This window comes from Urocitellus parryii, chromosome 6 (assembly GCF_045843805.1).
Source record: "Urocitellus parryii isolate mUroPar1 chromosome 6, mUroPar1.hap1, whole genome shotgun sequence".
Taxonomy (NCBI): Eukaryota; Metazoa; Chordata; class Mammalia; order Rodentia; family Sciuridae; genus Urocitellus; species Urocitellus parryii.
The window spans coordinates 107,214,678-107,233,649 of record NC_135536.1 but is presented as its reverse complement, the minus strand read 5'-3'; the positions used below and the strand labels follow the sequence as shown (position 1 = coordinate 107,233,649).

The window sequence follows — 18,972 nt, the reverse complement described above, 5'->3', positions numbered from 1 at the left end:
AAGCTTCAACAGAGAGGTCTCACTTAATGTCTACACTGAGAATGCTATTCCCATGAGAGGTTTTCCCAAGGCTGCTTTCACAGTGCTGTAGTCAGGTTCCAGGAACAGGATAATGTTCTGCTCCTATCTAGGAGCATACTCTGTAAAGGAGGATCAAAAGGTTCCTTAACCATATGTGGATTGTTCAAAAAATAAAATAAAATAAAAGGAAGCAGCAGCTTATAATTCCTACCACGTGTCTCAACATATCATGTTCATCTCTCTATTCTTGGGTCCTAGGAGGGTAATTGTATAAAGAAATGAATGACTAGATAAATGACTGGAAATAACAGGATGAACAACATCCTGTCCTCCAGGAGTTCAGTTTTCTAGCTGGGAGACTGAGGAGGCAGTGCACAATGTAATTGCAAGTGCAGTGAAAGAAACGCAGGCTCAGGAGCCCAGAGGTGCACAGTGGAGGTAAAAGCCTGTGTTTGGGCCTGAGTCCTCTAAATCCACATCAGTGCATTCTCGCTTCCAATATTAGCTGCTAGTAAAAAGTCAAATGGTGTTCCGGGAACTGAGAGAAAGGAGGGTTAGGTTGAGGGCAGGGCAGCTGGGAAGGCTTGAGTGTGGGTATCTGAGCCATACTTGGAGAAGCTGAGTGGCTATAAGGAGCGTATGTCACCATTCAGCTACATTGAGTGCATCTGCTCAGAACCTGCACACCACTTACCAGTATTGAACCACAGCATGGTGGAAGGGAGGGACGGACACACAGGGCAATTGCTTTTTAAATGAATGTCTTTTTTTTCTCTCTTCCTTTAAAAGAAATACCTTCATCCATAACTGCTAAGGCTAGAAAGGAATGAACAAAACTCTAGGATATGCAAGAAATATGGATGGACTAAAGAGTGGGGGTATTGGGAGTTAGAAGCCACTGATAATTTTATCACAGCCATGGAAACATGACTCTTACAACAGAGATTCATCCAGAAAAATCCCCCATGGGGCCTGAACCTCTGCCATGTAATGATTTTTCCTTCTTAAGGGAATAAAGGTTAACAAAGTATAGCCATTTTTCTAAATAAGGTCACACAGGCCTTTCCTGTCTGGTATCTGCTCCAGGGAGGATTAACAATATGTACAGATCCCCTGCTTGAATGGACATCTTCCTAATCTCCTTCTGGAGAGGTTCGTGCCTTTGTTTAAGCCCCAGAGACCCAGCCAGCTGAGGTCCTGCATAGCAGAGGTTGTAATTAATTTCACTAAGAGTACACACCCTCAGGCCGGGAAAGTCCAGCCTTGTGTGTGGAAGGCTGTAGGGCCAGGGTGTCCCTTGGTTGTGCCCACTCAAACTGCAAGGGAAGGAAAACACAGGCCCAGGGGTCTGGGGATACTCTGGATAATTAAAAACACTACAGGCATTGAGGACAAAAGCTCATGTGGAAATCACCAACCAGTGTTCTATTTGGCTTCTTACCATTTGTCTTACTAGGAATACAATAATCCCAGGCTCACCCAGAGTGGGAAACACACCTCTGATTCTGAGATCTACAAACAGTCTTCTTCACTGGTGTCCTCCCTTCTTCTAGATATGGAGATTCAGTGGAGGAGGGGAGAGTCCGAAGTTACTGACACTTTACTCACATTAGATTTAACCTACCCTGTGTTAGACCAGTTTCCTTTGTGGAGGAGTAAAATGGGCATGCTGTATAGATAGGGGAGATCTTTTTTAACACAAGTTTAGAACAGACTCATTCCTCACTCAGTCCAAAACCATCCTACACAAAACTGCAGTAATACAACAGCAAAGGAAGATGATAACCTACAGGGCGACAGGCAAGCCAGGTGCTGGCTAATCCACCTGCATCATCTGGTCTAATGCCCTTCTTTCATTAACCCTACCAGGGATGGGCACATCACCAGCATTGTACGTGCAAGGAAACTGATGCTCAGGAGCTTTGATGCTGGCCTGCAGTCAGAGTGCCAGCAGGTGGTAGAGGCAGGACTGGAGTTCATCTATGTGATAAGTATGTGGGAACGTAGATCTGCTGTTCCTGACACGATTTAAGATTTTCAGATGAAAACTCACTCACTGTCTGCCTGGTTACCAGTGCAGCAGCTGGCTGACAGCTGTTCAGGGACCAGCCTTCCCAGATCATGATTTATGCCCATTATCTGGCTCTCCAACTACAAGCCATGAATGTCTGCCTCAGCTCACCAGAGAAAGCAGAGGCAACACGATGCAGTTAGCTCTTCCCAGATTTTCAATCCTTCAATCCTCACCCCGACCAGGAAGGCCATACTAACCCCAAGTTCCCAAATGTCACCAAAGGTAGGAAGAATACACAGAACACCCTGGGCCACTGTACCCTTTCTGAGGCACCATCTCTAGGCATCTTCCAAGGATCATTAGAGACTTGAGAATTTACAAAATTCTTCAGTTGTGGAATTCTTGAACTGCATTGTTCAATTCTTGTCATCACCGAATTCCACCACAAGAGAAAGCAATTATTTGGAATAAATAAATGAAAAATAAAAATTTACTTGGACATTTTCATTTTGAATTTCACAATTTTGGGACATCTTAAATCTATAGGGGGAAATGCATTGAGATAAAAAAAAAAGAAAGAAAGGAACTTACATATGGCAAAATCTGTTATTTTAAAAACAGAGGTTATTCCCAGATGGCAGGATTAAAAAACAGCTTTTGTTTTCTTTTACAGGGCCTGAATTGTTTTATTTATCTATAATGGCATAATTTACTTCTATAGTATATAAAAGTTAAAAATATGCATATGAATAACTGCTTTCTCATAAGTTATGTGTTAGACATTAAATAAATTGTTTAAATACATACACACCACAAACTGACAAGACAACTTCCTCACAGACAGCCTTTGCTACCTCCCCAATTCTTGGCAACCAGATATTTGCTTCTTTTCCCTTGTAAGATCAGGCTTTTCCTGCCTCAAAGTACAGACATAAACAAGGAAAACCATGTGGGGACACTTCCACTAGAGGATGGAGACCCCTCTATCTATCATAAAACAGGTAGTGAGGGGCTACTCCTACATTTCATGAAGGCTGCAAGAACTACCCATCAGAGTCAAAGCCCATAGCAATCCTATGGGGATCTGGCAACCAGTCTCCGCAATACCAACCCATCTGCTCAAGGCCATGTTCTCTTTTCTTAGATTCTGGACTTGTCTATTTGACATCCATTTATCACAGAGCCAATTACATGAACTATTTTCTTATTTATGTGTGTTCTTGATACTCTGGCATCTGAGAGTCTTAAAGATGTGGGAAGAAAGTGTTCCTTCCTTGGCTGGTCAATATTTGGAAATAGCAAAGGGGCTATAGTCTATATCCTCCACCTCCTTGTGTAACACTCCTTCACCAAACCAGTATTCTCCCTTCTCTCAATCATTCCAGGCAACTGGTGACAACTCCTATGGATTACAGTCCACCAGAAGCATAAACCGCCAGTTCTACGCTGTTTGACTGGCTATGCCTTCCTCTCATAAGCAAGGTCATGGCTTTGACCTTGGCTTTCTCCTCTCCTGTCTTCTGCCTCTTGATCACATTGTCTGGGTTAATCAGCTTTTCATCATTGTGACCAAAATACCTGACAAGAACAACTTAGAGGAGGAAAGGTTTATTTTAGCTCATGGTTTCAGAGGTCTCAGTCCATGGTTAGCAGACTCCATTACTCTGGGCCCAAGGTAAGGCCAAAGGGCATAGAAGAGGAAAGTTGCTCACCTCATAGTAGTCAGAAAGCAGAGTGAGAAGAGTCAGGACAAAATATACAATCCCCAGGGCACCCCCACTGAGTGATGTACTTTCTCTAGCCATACCCCACTTGCCTTGTTCCCATCTAGTAATCCATTCAAATTATTAATCCACCAAATGAATTAATCCACTAATTAGTTTATAGCTCCCATAATCTAATCATTTCACCTCCTGCATGAACACTGGAGTTTGGGAGGGAAACCTTATTTCCAAACATAACACTGCTCTGCATGGGAAATATAAGCAATAAAAATCTATTCTGTGACATTGGCCTCTCCAGGTCATCTCTCAGTCATAAATTCTATAAATTAAGACCAAAATACATAATAGTCCTCAATCCTGAGTGATCAGAATGGGCTTCCAAGCAGCAAAAGAAACAGCTCTCATTACGCTCAAGCACTCAAAGACACAGAAGAAGAAAACAATCTCCCTGTAGCCAGGATTGGTTGACAGGGTTACTGGGTACACCCTGACAGTTGTTAGCCCTGCCTGATAATTAGTCACATTTGAATAACACAGGCACAGAGAACAGAGGAAGATCTAGAGGGGATATGTCAAAAAGAGGAGCACAACTCATTGACCCTAACAGGCTAAAAGATAATCATGCCATCAGCTCAGCTCAGAATTCTATCACATGGAAAAAAATGAAATTATGATATTTATCTGCTATATTTTAAAATGAGAAAGCAAATGATGCACTTCAGACATTTGAAGAAAAACAAAAAATGTCTGGTCTGTCATTGGAGGAAATTTCAATACTTAGAAAACTCGCTCATTCTGCATTCTTCCTTTCTAAAAGATGCCAAGACAAACGAAGCACCACTGCATCTTCATGTCACTTTTAGTTTACACTAGCTGTTCTCAAAATCTTATTCTTTGCATTTCCCAGACATCTTCGCTCTCATTCCATCAACCTCAGCCTGCCTTCTCCCTAATACCTACTGTTCCCCACCACCAGACCATATGGATCTAGCGTTTATGTGTCAGGAACAGAGCACTCAGTGTTGAAAAGGGGATGTGTATCTGGCCAATGCCCCCTCCACATGCAAAAATCCCACGGGTAAAAAAGCAAGGGAACACATCCATATCTTTAAAAAAAAAAAAAAAGGTAAAAACACATACAACACTGGAAAGCTTCTGCTGATACCAAGGCACAAGAGGAAGAATTACTAACAACCTTTTGGAATAAAAGGAATATTTCCTAATTCAGGCATACGCACAACCTCTGGGAATATATGCCCAGCATATTTATTTTTCCAACCCAGCTGTCTTTGGGATGTGCTGAAGACTTCCTGTCACTGCCTATTTCTCTGAGGACATGTGTCCCAAGTCATGCAGAGATAACCCCAAAAGTCAGTTCAAGCATTAACAACTGTCCAGAACAAATCAAAAAGTATTTCAGAAATGAGCCCATAAATCATTTTAATTTTCCTAACAGTCCCTTTAAAGGAACATCAGGGAAGGGTTATGGTTACCATATCTATCAGGTTAGCTATCACTTTAAAAAGTAAGGCTGCAAAATAATGTTCATAATAATAAAATCCCTACAGATTGTGACTCAATGTTGGTGAGTTTGGGTACAAGTATGCCTAAATCTTTATTATTTATTATGGGTATTGCCTAACAAGTTACCTCAAAATGTAGGGACTTAAACATTATCTCCCTCCTGCCATGAGCCAGGAACCCTCAGGAATTTGAGAAGGCTTTGCCAAGTGGTTCTCTCAGGTTATACTCAGAATGTCAGCAGGGGCTGCAATCATCTGAAGGTTTCACTGGGGCAGGAAGACCTGCCTCAAAGATATACACTCATAGCTGTGGACAAGAGGGCTTAGCTTTTCCCTCTGGGACTCTCCATAGGGCACTTGAGTATCCTTACAAGATGGCAGTTGACCTCTCTCAGAGCTAGCAATCCAAGACAGAGGAAGCAAGAGAGTCACAATGCCTTTGATGTCTTTGTCTCTGCAGTCACACACCATCACAGGGAAAGAGAATCTGGCTTTTTCCATTAAAAGAAAAGAGAGAAAAAGATTTATAAACCTAGAAACCACCACAATGAGGTACTTGGTATCTTGGGATGGAAAAGAAAAGTGTTTTAAGAAAAAAAAAAAAAAAAGATGCAAGTTCCAGGAACTACAAGTTCTCCATTTACTAAGGGCTATATGAAAAGTTTTGGGGGGTATTTCTTGGGAATGGTTGCACAGTGTTTGTTTTGTCTTTTAAGTGCCTCAAATAACAGGGCATTCGATTATTTGGGACCCTGTGCCTGTGCCATGTTGGAGAAGTTGCACCAGAGTTTGATGTGTGACCTGTTTGGTTTTACATAGATTAAGAAGAAAAAGGGGAAAATAGGATCATGTGTACATTGAGCTGTGCATTTTGTATCTTTAACCATTTGTGGCATTTTTGTTTTCTTGGCCTTGGAATCTTCATATTCTTACTACCTATTTAGGATAAATGCTCATCTCAATAGAAAACTATCACAGTACTAGACTCAGTAAATATTTTGAGATCAATTAGGAACCATTTGGCTAAATATTGTATTCTGAAAATAATCACTCAAGCAATAATATAACATTAGAAAGACTCTGTTTATGTTTCATCAGACACAATTTGAAAACTGTTCTCATCCAAGTATTGTTTTCGTTGGCAGTGCTGGGTAGTCATTCAACAATTACTCAGATTCCTCCACAAACACAAATTCTGGCCATTTTGCAGTGATTCTCACAGTCTAGTCTGACTGGATACTGCTGGTGGTCTGCAAGTGTGAGCTTGTATTACCAAATCAAGAGTCTATAACTTTGACTTCAGCAACTCCCATCCCCACCCACTCTCCAAGGCTCAGATCAGACTCCACTGCTTGATCAGGACACTTTTGACCTCTCCAGTCTAAAAGGTTTCCTGATTCCCACCAGCACTGCACTCCTTCAGCAACTCTCTGCCAATATTAGGTAATTCATCACATCTCTTATTTTGGGTTCCCACCCCCAAGCTGTCCTTAAGACCAGGGTCTTCATCACACTACTTTACGCATTCACTCAGCTTTTGAAGAGTGTACTAGGTGAGACAGTCATGGTATACTGTTCTTTGTAATGTACATTTATTTTTTATGATCAATTTATTCTGTTTCATTTTACAATTTTCTCTATTAATCCTAAAGTGGATTACATGTTGTCTTTGTGTTTGCTTCTATGACAACAGATGGGGACAACAGGTATACAGCACAGCAAGGTCAAATTCCCAGCATAAAACAGTTCATAAACTGGAAGAAGTTTGAGAAGCACTGATCCCAGATAATTCAGGTTATAATCAAATCAAAAACTTCCAGAGCTCCAAGAAGCACATACTTCCCAACGGGCAGGCTCCTGAATCCTACCAGTCACTTCTAAATGGGATCCCATAATCAGTGAAAGAGAAACCATGCACAAGACATGCAAGCTGATCAAACCAAACTGGCCCAAGAGCCAATGTCTGAACAAATCAATGATGAAGAGAACAGCAGCAGTAACCTGGACTGTCATCTTCAGCACTTACACGACTGACCAACATGTAACAGAAAGAAATTTCTGCACATCTTGACTATCTTTTCCTCTCAGGAAATTCTGAGGCAGCCAGGAGAGTCCAATCTAGTCAAAGGGTGTCTACTATGAACAAAGCATATGTTTTTATCTCCTGGATGGACCCACCACTTCCACAGTACAGAGAGGACAGTGTTCCAATCTCAGGCAATTTGATTTTCATGATGAGCTCCCTGCAGATGTTAGCCCTGCCACCTAACTGGGTGTGTACTAAAGGTGTACCTACAAAAAGCAAGGGTGAATCCTTCCCCAAAACCCAACAGACAAAAAACATAGACAACTGTAGAAGAGGAGAACACCCTGTGTAAATGCCTGTCTTTAAAATGCTCAAATCCTCCAGAATTGAGAGACTGAATTATGTGAATCATACAAATTCAACACCACATTAACCAACAGATCGAAGCTAATGTCACCTATAATGGGACAAGATGACACCATGTGCTGCCTGATGTGATGTACTGAGAGGGATACAAAACATTTATATAGAATTCCTACCAAAAATACATGTAATTGTGAGGAATTTTACAGTAAGGAGATATCATACAATCCCAAATTGCTACTATTAATGAGCCTATACTCTCTAAAAATGTCAATGTACTGAGGGATAAAGCAAAGCAGAGAATCTGTTCCTGATGTCTTAAAAGAGACTTAAGAGACTTGACAACTAAGTATAGTTTACACGATTCTGGATTGAATCCTAGAGCGGGGGATGAATTGCTATAAAAGACACTGTGTTAAGTAGCAGATTTTTGGATTTGAACTGTATGTGTGGTAAATAGTATTACACATCCTGTTTTTACTAATTGAACTGTGGTCATGAAAAGAAATGCCCTTGTTATTAAAAAGGACATGCAGCAGTATTTAGCGGTGAAAGGGCATGATGTGTATAACTTTGCTGGGTTCAGAAAAGATAATGTACAATACAAAGGAAGACAAGGCAAATGTGTTCAAAGCATTTATAACTGATGGATTTAAGCACTGCTCTGTAGAAGTTCTTCATGCAATTTTTCCTATATGTTTGAAATTATTTTAAAAATGAAGTCCAAAAACAAGACAAATTCAACTAGCACAAGGCATTTCCACAGTCACATCTGCTGAAAAAAAGCAAGGCTCCCATATGATACTCATCTGTCACCATCCATTGACCCCAATCCCAGACGACTGTGTGTGTCTTCCACGCTAAGATAGCTAGACACTTGACCCCAGCTCAGCCAATCAGATTAATGTCCCAGGAATTAGAAATTGAGACACACATATTGAGCTAAAAGCTATGAGGAGCCAAGCAGCATGAAAGAGCGTGTCCACAGAAGTGCAGGCAAAGGGGCTTCCGTGGTTTACATCAGCTGGGGAATGGCAGCACCCAACAGAAATATCCAAGGGCTGCTTCTCTGAGTTGGAGAAGGAGAGGAAGGCAAGAGTCCCCGCCCTCTTTGTTCAAGCTAGTTTGCCTCTGTCTGTTCCTACTGTGCCAAGAACAGACTCTTATCAATACAATGGCATAAACACTGAATGCAATCTGTTCCACAGCACAGGAGAGCACTAAGTGCTGCTCACTCCCACTCAGGCTTGCCCCTTTCTCACAGGAAAGGATGGTTCTTCAGTTCTGATACCCACAGCCTCTTCTCCAGGGACAAACTGGCTGCACAGAGGGTACAGCCTGAAACAGAGCCCACTCACCACACATCACACAATGCTGCCAACAGCAAAAAGGGAGCACTATCCAGACCCATCAGGAGACCTGGCTTCTTGGGTCTCCTCTGTCCACTAGCTTCCCTGCCCTGTGGTTAGCAAAAGAAGAGTCCTCAAAGATGCCCAAGTCCTAATCTCTGAAATATGTGGATATGTTACCTAAGGTGGCAAAATTGAGTTTGCATATCAAATTAAGGACCCTGAGATGGTAAGAGTATCCCAGATCATCCAGGTGGGCCCATGGTTGTCACAAAGGTCCTTAAAAGCAAAGAACTTTTGCCAGTTGTGGTCAAAGGGAGATGTGAAGATGAAGAGTCAGAGGGAAGTTTAACACAGTAGACTGTGAAGACAGAGAAACAGGGTCACCAGAGGCCTTCCAGAAGCTTCCAGAAGGGGTTTCCAGAAGCTTAAAAGGCAAAAAATTGGATGCTCTCCCAGGCTCTTCAGAAGGAATGTAGCCCTTGATTCGAGTCCAGTGAGACCTGCATCAGACTTTTCTAATCTATAGAATTGCAAGATAATAAACTACATTTATGGTCATTTGGCACAGCAGCAATGGAAAACTGATACAGACTACTATGGTTTGGAAGTACCCCCCAAGGGCCCACATGTTAGAAGTTTGGTCTCCAGCTTGTGGAGATACTAGGAGGAGACAGAACATTTAGGAGGTGGGCCCCAGTGGAAAGAAGTTAGGTCACTGGGCTTGTGCCCTGGAAGGGGATATTGGGACTCTAGTTGCTTCCTGTTAATTTTTGGTTCCCTGGCCCCAGGAAGTGACAGACCTACTCTGTCATGTGCTCCCACCATGATATACTGTGCTGCCACAGGCCCAAAGGGATAGTATCAAAAGACCATGGATTGCAACCTCTGAAAACACAAGCCAAAATAAGCTTTCCTTCTTTTATTCTGTAGCAGTAACTGAAGGCTGGCTAACACATAGGCCCCATTCCATCACAGGGAATGAGTAGGTTTTCATCTTTTCTAAGAAGTGGGGTTAGCCTAGACTCCACCTCTTGACCTGCCATCATTCCTTGCTAAGGCATAGCTGAAAAAACTATGGTTCCTGGACCTGATGATCTCTAAAGATAATTAATTCACAAACCAAATGTCTTCCATGCCAGCTGAATTTATTTGGTACCATCTGCCCTTGTTTTGTATATTTTACCACCAGAGCTCTAGATCTTTTTTTAGTGATAAAAATAAAGTTTGTCCTGAGTTACCAAGTAATTGGCAGGCCCCAGTGGCCCAGCAAACTAGCATCCAAGTCTCCAACTTGCATCCACTTCATCATGGAGCTAACTCTCCCTAGCAACACACCCAACCAAGACAGGCTTTCATTCTTCCTCTGATGCTATGTTGAAATCCCCACAGCCACCATCCAGATTTCTGAGTCATCCTCCCCAGAGCAGCCCAAGCAGCAGCAGCTGGACCATGAACTCAGGCAGTCCAGCGCAAACTGAGCCCTGACAATTCAGCAGCTGCTCAAGGGTCACCTCTCCCCGTGGCCCTTTCCCTAATATCTCCATGCAACTGCCCTTCCATCTCCTGGGAGTCATGCTGCTGGCCAAAGGACACACTGCCAAATGCAATTCATGGGTGCAATGCTCGGTCCAGCTACACAGCAGGAGCTACGTCACTGCCCTCAGAAGGGAGTTTGAGGGTATTTTTTATTGTTGAAATATTGCTACTGAACAAAACATCTGGGGGAGACTGCTACTGTTCCAGCTACTATGCTGCTTGCTAATAAGGACATACTAAGCTTTGCGCCTTTGTCAAGATGGTTTATTTTAAGGTAGAACCTATTTGGGACTCCCACTTCTTCATTCTATCAAAGCAGGCAAATGCAGTTCCAGGGAGGGAGTGGGGTAGCTCTGGAAGAAGAGTAGTCTCTGCTTCTGGTGATCCTGCTTTCCATCCACTTTGAAGCTAAGGCCACTAGGCAGGCCACCTTGAGATTCATCTAGCAACAGGGAACAATTGCTTTTAAAGGGAAAGGCACAAATAAACCAAGAAAACTTGGGCTAGAATGGTTCTGGCCCCAAAGAGAGGTCTATTCTATGCACCCTGGTACAGGGATGGGCCAGACTGGGCACTGACAACAACCCAGCAGGAAGCAACCTGTTGGGGGTGGACAGGCAGCAAAGCTCACCCACAGGGATTTTATCAGCCTTTTATCATCCTGTCATCATCGATTCCTATTAAATATGAGAACTGCTATGGTGCCTGCCGAGTGACAAAGGACTGTGACTCTGCCTTGGAGAAATGTGCTTCCAACAGTAGAGATTCGAGCCACAGACTGAAGAGCGCGGCTACAGCAAGCAAGTGTGCCCAGAAGCATTGTTCTGAGCAAGAGCAGAGGGTGAGAAATGGCAAGGGAAAGAGGCCCAGGCTGTTGTGGACCAGATCAGGAGCAGCCTCCACTCTCACCACCCCTCCCCTCTCACATACTTGAACAAGAAGTGGTCACTCCTGGGTAGCTATCAACACTAAGCATCACCAGGTCTAATGCAAACAGAAGAGATGCAGAAGAAAGCAGCCCCTGGGGAGGCTGAGTAAGTCCAGGTGGTGAACCAAGAGACCAGAAAGGCATCCTGGCAACCTTAAGGGTCTGCTGATTAGAAGACTATTTGGAGCCTGTGGGTTCCCAGATAATGCCCAGTCATTTTTTAAAAGATGATTTCTTACAAAATCTTTCCAACTGATAAAAAAAAATTAAGATCAGTCACTTTCTGTGCTAGTGGGTACATCCATGGTGGTTGGGGATATAAATTATATCATCTTTTTAAAGGAGAATATCTTTTGACCTTGAAATTCTACAGAATTGCCCACTGTGGTCTACAAAAAGCAGGAGACAGGGTTAAGAAGATGCCCAGGATCAAGGAAATGAAAGATTATACATCTTTTAATATAAAAATATACAACAACATAAAGAAATAATATGTAGTTTTTAAATATGAGGTAGATTTGGGTTGGCATGGAATAAATTTCTATGATATGTAGCACTTTCAAATGTATTATATCACTGGGTGCAGTGGCACACGCCTGTAATTCCAGTGGCCTGGGGGGCTGAAGTGGAAGGATCATAAGTTCAAAGCCAGCCTCAGCAAGTTAGCAAGACTCTGTCTCAAAATAAAATATTTTAAAAATGGCTGGGGATATGTCTCAGTGGTTAAGTGTCCCTGGGTTCAATCCTGGTACAAAAAAAAAAAAAAAAAAGATGAAATGTTTTACATAGAACAATATTTTATTTAAAAAACTTTCTCACAAAGGGTCAACTGCTTAATATAAGTGTTGATATCACCTTGAAAATAGTTTTCCTTCTCACAAAAAGCAAAGAACATAGTTTACTGTTCACAAGTCATAAGTTCTCTCTCTTTCTCTGTAAGGAATGGTAAAGAATAAAATTTGGTAGTTTCAAGTGATTCCATTAATTAGAAATCATGCTTTTCTGGTTTTGGTTTTGTTGTAAATACAGAAAAACATGCTTCTTGGAATCTCAAATGCAAAAGAAATATGATTTTCTGGTGTACTGGACCCATAATTTCTGACAAGTTAAAAAAGTAGTAAGATGGATCAAAACATCCAATTTGCTGGGATGGGGGGATTTGTGGTTACCTAGCCATCAGCTGTGCACAAAATCCTTCTGTGCCCCCTGCCCCCACTGCCCTGTGGGCAGTGTTGGTTCTGGGATAGAGGCCTCATGAAGGAGGGAGAGTCACTGAGAATCCTGCATGGGGCAGAGGCAGGATGCGGGGAAGGCAGCACGGTAGGTATCTCAACACTGCTCAGAGCTGCCTGAGGAGGAGGAAGGACTGCCTGGCCCTGAGCAGCGACAAGTTAGATTCCATTGTGATTTTTGAAAAGAAAAAAAAAGGAAGAAAATATAGCCAAGCACAATGAGGGAGAGTAAGTGAGGGTAAGGAGTGGCAAGGCTGGTGACCCTAGGGCCAAAGGCTGGGGCCACTGACCAAGCTGCCAGTGTGACAAACACTGGTACCAGGGATGCTGTTTTCTTGTTTTAAAGACTTTCCTCTTCTTTTCCTTATTTTTTAAAGAACATCAATAGGTTGGAAATTACTTTTGAAACCTTGTAAAGTAAGACAACATTTTAAGGAAATCCAAATACAACCTGTGTTTCAGTAAAGAAGGTACATTTTAGATGTTATTCACTCAACATCTTTTACTTCACTTGCTATCATCTCAAGTAACTGAAGACCCCAAAGAGGTCATCATTCCTGAAGTCCATTAAAAGCAAGGAAACACCCCAGGGGACAAGGTGACCACTGTCCTGGGTTTGCTCAAGTGTTTAGCAGCAGTGCCTATTGAGTCATCACTCCCTGGCTGGCTCAAGGTAAGCATACAGAAGGAGGACATTACTTTGTTGGGTTCAGTTAAATGCTTTCTGAGCTCAAGAACCAGTGCTGGGCTCAGGATGCAGAGATGGATGAAGAATCATTCCTGCCCACAAAGTGCCATCTAAAAAGAAGTTGGCTTCAGATAATGGGAAGACCTCTGTCAGAGGGTATCAGCAGACAAAAGGAAGAACACTCTTCAGCCAGTCCTTGAAGGATGAGCTGCCAGGAAAAGAGCACAACATTCTAAGAGCTTGCATCTACATAACCCTGGAGAGTTAAAAAAAAAAAAAAAAAAAAGATCACCTCTCCTTCCACTGTTGAGGAAACTGGCCTAGAGAACACAGGCTACTAGTTATTGGTATCTACATGATAAGGAGGCCCAGGCAAATGCCCAGGGGCTTATAGTTATCACAGAAATGGGATTTGACTCAGCTCCCACTAGCTCCAGAGTCTTGACTCTAGATGTAAAAGCCATTAACCCTGAGTCTAAATGGGCTAGAAGGAGGTACAACTAAGATGCAATTCCATCCCATCACTGAATGGACACCCCCGATGTTCCAGATGGGGGCATAGGCATGGGATGAGTAAAGCATTTTGCAACACAAGAATAATAGCATAGCTCCTGTCTGTCACTGCCTACAACATGAGAATTCGAGTCCATACCTCAAACAGAAGCCTGGCTAAGTGGGTCAACTCCATTCTGATTTGGTGAGTGGCTTAGCCCAGCCCTGTACTACGCAGATACATGAAGCCAAAAACCCGAGGAGCCAAATTCAAAACCTAAAAGCCATAAGACACAAACATTGTATACGTGATACAAAAAAGAAAAAAGAACCTAGAGTAGCACTGTTGTGTTGGAGATAGTCTGATAGGGAAATCTCACAAAGTGACCAGAAAACAGTTTTCAGAACACACTGAATGAACCACTGACCTCTCGCCTCCCACTACCCAGCCCGGCTGTGAGCCATCAAGAACCAACTCATAGCACTGGGTCCTCAGACCACCAGAAACCACCATAGTACCTTGGAGAGCTGTTCCCCTTGACCTTGGCTGGGACTTGGTGACAGCAGAGCAAGCCAAAATTAAAACTTTTTCTCCTCCCTGTTCATTTCTGTCCCACATCATCCAAGTTCCTCCTCTAACCCAAGAGGCTAAGATGCTGCAGAGGCAACATTTTAAAGTTGCCATGCTGGGAACTGATTACCTGGAGATACACTGAGGGTAGATGAGAGAGGAAAGTAACAAATAAGCTGGGTTGCAAATACTCAGCACCCCATCTTACTGTTGACAGTAAAACCATTCATTTCTAGTTACAGTCCAAGCAAGAGCAAGAGGAAAAAAGAGCTCCAGGTGCAGTCAAACAGTCCAAGCTAGATCTTGACTGCCACTCTCTCATGGTGGAACCCCACCCCTGGTTCTCACTCTGAAACAGCACCTGTACCTGACACGTGGGCTTCTGGGAGTGTTAAGTTACAAAAACTTGTAACTTGAGCACTTAGCCCAATGCCTAGGATCTCTAAGTGCTCTTTAAACTGCTATCAGAACTATTGACTTGAACTCTTTGTGAAAACTGAACAAGAATTTTGTGTCTACTGGGAGGGCTTGACAATGCCAAGTGACAATAATATACTGTTACCTTGAACTCAAGACTCCCCTCTAGAGCAGTGCCCTCAGTCCCTCCTGCCTTGCTCCACCCGCTGTGGGGTTTCCACCGCCAGTTTGTAGCTTCCAATGTGGTCTCTTAACAACCCACTGTAAGTGCCATTGAGCCCAGCTGCTCTCACAAACAGAAACTCCCTCGCGATTTTCAGAAATGCTGACAGCATGCACACTGTACAGAGGCCCTGTGATTTCACCCCATGAATCTGAGAAGCACAATATTTAAGGGAGGACTGGATGACAAAACCATGATATATAATAATCATGATGAGGTGCAAGCACATGGGTACAGGTGACACTGATGGGTCCATACTTTTCAGTTGGGCTCATGTGGCTGGATACTGACAGGACCCCTGCCAGTTTTTGATGGCTTTGTACACTTACATACCCCTCAAGCAGTTTGCATAGAGTTACTTTCAAGGACATTTTCCCATTAAGAACTTTAGTAAGTCTCTAAACCAGCAAAATCAGTATTAGGTTAGAAATGTAGAATTCAATTGAAATGTAGATTTGATGGCCCCATCAAGACCTCCTGCATGAGGATCTGCATTTTAACAAGATGCCAGGTGACACTGCTTCACAGTATTTAGAACATAACATCCATCCAGATAGAGCTCTGAGAGTAGACTTAGGTTTTTATTTGATCTATTCTTTCCTCTTGGATCAAGTTCATCAACAGCAAGTAGACTGTGTCTTTTTTGGCTGCTGGAACATAGTAAATACTCAATAAATATTTGTCAAATGAATGAATGGGTGACTGGGCAGTGTACCAACTGACGGAAGAGACCTATCCCGCTGTAAGTGCAAAGAAAGACAGGAGCAAGGATCTGAAGAAGGGAGGAAGGGAGAGAGGAGGAAAGAGAAAAAGAATCCCTGGGGTGGGGAAAGGTAGTCACTATAGATAATACCTCTTTAAGAGGGGTGAAAATAGAATGAGACATGATAGATGAGAAACTTTTGTGTCAGGGAAGAAGCTGCAGGAGGGAATGGCACCTGCATCTGACACCAGTATTTTCTGGCAAGAAACATTCCAGGAAGAAGATTGGCCAGTAAGAAAGGCCTGTGTGGCCAGCATGCTGTCAGATGACAAGAAAGAGACTCAGGACTTGTATGTTCGGCTCTGGTGGTGGAACAAAGAAGCTCCAAGGAGGCAGATTCAGAAGGCCCCACAAGGATGAGGACTGAGGGGGGAACAGAAAAGCCCCATCTAGAGTCAAAGCCACCATCTCACAGGCTCTCAGAGCTGAGCGTGTCAGGGGCTGGCTCTAGAGGGAAGGAGTCCCTCAGCCATATCTGCTGGACTCTCACCACTGGCCACAACTTCTGCAACCATAAGATTCCAAAGGTCTGCAAAGCAGACACATGGAGATTACTCACAGTTTTTAACAGGTTGACACAGGAACTTGTGGGCAGCCAAGAATTCGAGGGGCCAGTAGTCCAGTCCAGATGTTACCCTGCAGCAGCGCACTGTCAGAGAAAACACAAATGACACATGTCAGTGCAGGAGGCCACATTAAGGGATAAGCAACATTCTCACAACACTTGATACTTCTGATGGGTTCAGATTATAAAGAGGGTAGAAAAGGGAAATGTCACACAGGGTTGATGGTGTCAGGACCCTGTGTAGCCACAGAGCTGGCAAACCTTTTGCCTTCAGTTTGGGAAGACACACCTTTCTCCAGCTACAAATCCAGAGCAGCTGCCTCTGCACATCCCCCAGCATGGTGCCCAGACTTATGGCTGGAGAGGGCCCTGGAGATCAGCAGGCCTGAGGCCGTCAGTTCACAGATGAGGAAAGCCAAGTCTCAGAAAGCAGACAGGCCTTACCCAAAACCATCGGCAAATAATGGCAAGACTAGGACTAGAATCACAGAACCAACCCTATAAAGCATAAGTTATCCCTGTAAATTACCTTCCTAATAAAACTCAGCTTCTAAACAAATGTTATTCTTATTCTGTCTGTTAACTGAGGAGGAGACAAAGCAGCCTGCAGTTCCAAATCTTAACTGTTCCTCTAGTTCTCTCTCCTTAATCCCAGAAGACTTGCACCAGCCAAACCGAAACTCCTGGTTTTCTTCAAAAACAAAGCTCAAGAAAAACAGAATAGTTCACGTTTGCACAGAGGAAGAAAGCCTAAAAAATTGAGGGAGAAACCTAAAGACAATAAGTCTGAGTTTTTGAGATGTACTGAACACAGAACTAAATGGAAAGCTCCTTTTCCGTAATACGAAGTTTGCAAACCCAAGAGATCCTTCTCAGGAAATTCTTAGGGACCAGAGACATTAATACATTTTAAAGGCTGGAGGACTCAGACTTTTGCCAATGCTTCCTTTTGTTGGAATGAAATGGATGATCAAATGCTCGTTCTCTAGGAAATGAGACTTCTGTTTATGATTTTTATTAAGTCTTCATCTAATTTTATATTTAAACATAATCATCTAAATAGTTTTCTCTTCCCCCTAGATTCTAGTTCCAGCTGGCCTCAACAAATCAATGCAATCTCGGGCAGATCATGCTTAACCTTGTGGACCTCCAGCCACTCATCTGTAAGATAAGCATGGATGGGACAAACCTCAGGTGTCCTTTGGCTAGAAAATCCTACATTCCCTCACACTTTTGGAACAAAACTGAAAATACTTCACATTAAGTCATCTTATACAAAGTGTAATTACTTGCCTACTTTGTAGAAAAGAAATCTCAGTCCTTATAAATTTAACTTACCATATCTCTTAGGCAATAACTGCTAATTTGGTGTAACAGTTGTATTTTCTTTCTAGAGAGTTAGCTTCAAAGGTGACAAATATGCCCCCAACCTTACTAAATAGGTATTTGAATTTCCTCAATGGTCCAATATTATAAGGCAAAACTTAAGGTTTCTTTTGCATAAAGCAAAATTTAGGCAGTGAGATCATTTGTTTTGAAACTACAGCAACCATACCATTTTTTTCTTTACATGTTAGCATTCTAGTTACTCTGGGTCAAGAAAAGATATAGATTTCAGAGAAAATCTTCCACAACATGGTCAAGGCTTCCACACTGGAATACCTCAGCATAGCTTACTTACCACTGTTTCCCTTTCAACAAATTAGGCAATCTTCAATAGGACACAGGAAACCAAACAAATGCCAAGAAATCTTTGATAGAACCAGGATCCATTTTTTTAAAAATATAAAACTCTACCACAATTACCACATCGTTTTCCTTATACCTCAGATTAAGGACCTTTGCTATATTAACACATTATAAGAATCCTATTATAATTCTCAACTTCCTATAGCCGCTCTGCATATGGAGCTGGGAATGGCAACCCCTTTTGTAAAGTAATATAAAAGAGTAGAGAGTAGGGAGGAGGCTGGTTTCTTGCAGGATGCATGGTGGAGAGTCTGGCCCTTCTGGTGGTGGCAACATGGCTCAGCACAGCTGGAATCCTTACTCCTCTGGACCTGTCAAGAGCTTCAATAGGGACCTTTTCTTAGAAAGCTAGGGTGGGGTTTTGTACTCTATTTTGCAAAACTAAAATAATGATAAACAAATGCACATGTTATTTAGGAATATATACATAGTGTTATCTCTGAGAAGAGGGGAAGTACTTCTAAGCTGTGCACTCCACAAATGTTCATTTTACTTTTATTTTTTATAACTACCTTCCCCAGCCCCCCTTGAAACAGGATTGTGTTGCTCAGGCTGGCCTTGAACTCCTGGGTTCAAGAGATGCTCCTGTCTCAATCTCCCAAGTGCTGGGACTATAGGTATGGACCACAACACCCAATTTTAAACTCTACCCATACATTTATATCCTTTTCTATTGGTATTTTTTAATAAAGAATTCTTTTAAAGATGCATGTCAGTAACAATGACCCCAAGAGTTATAGCCTAAGCTATTCTCTGCTCCAGTTTAAGACACCAATAAAACTGAA

The 18,972-nt window shown here is 42.6% G+C and overlaps 1 protein-coding gene across 5 annotated transcripts in view; it reads right to left on the bottom strand.

Annotated features, from left to right (window-relative positions):
* Positions 1–18,972, bottom strand: part of Tln2 (talin 2) — a 411,357-nt gene that overhangs the window by 328,508 nt on the left and 63,877 nt on the right. For all 5 annotated transcript variants that reach the window (XM_077799669.1, XM_026384818.2, XM_026384825.2 and 2 more), the window contains one exon: positions 16,433–16,522. The gene's annotated coding sequence lies outside the window, so the exon portion shown is untranslated. The remainder of the gene's footprint in view (positions 1–16,432; positions 16,523–18,972) is intronic.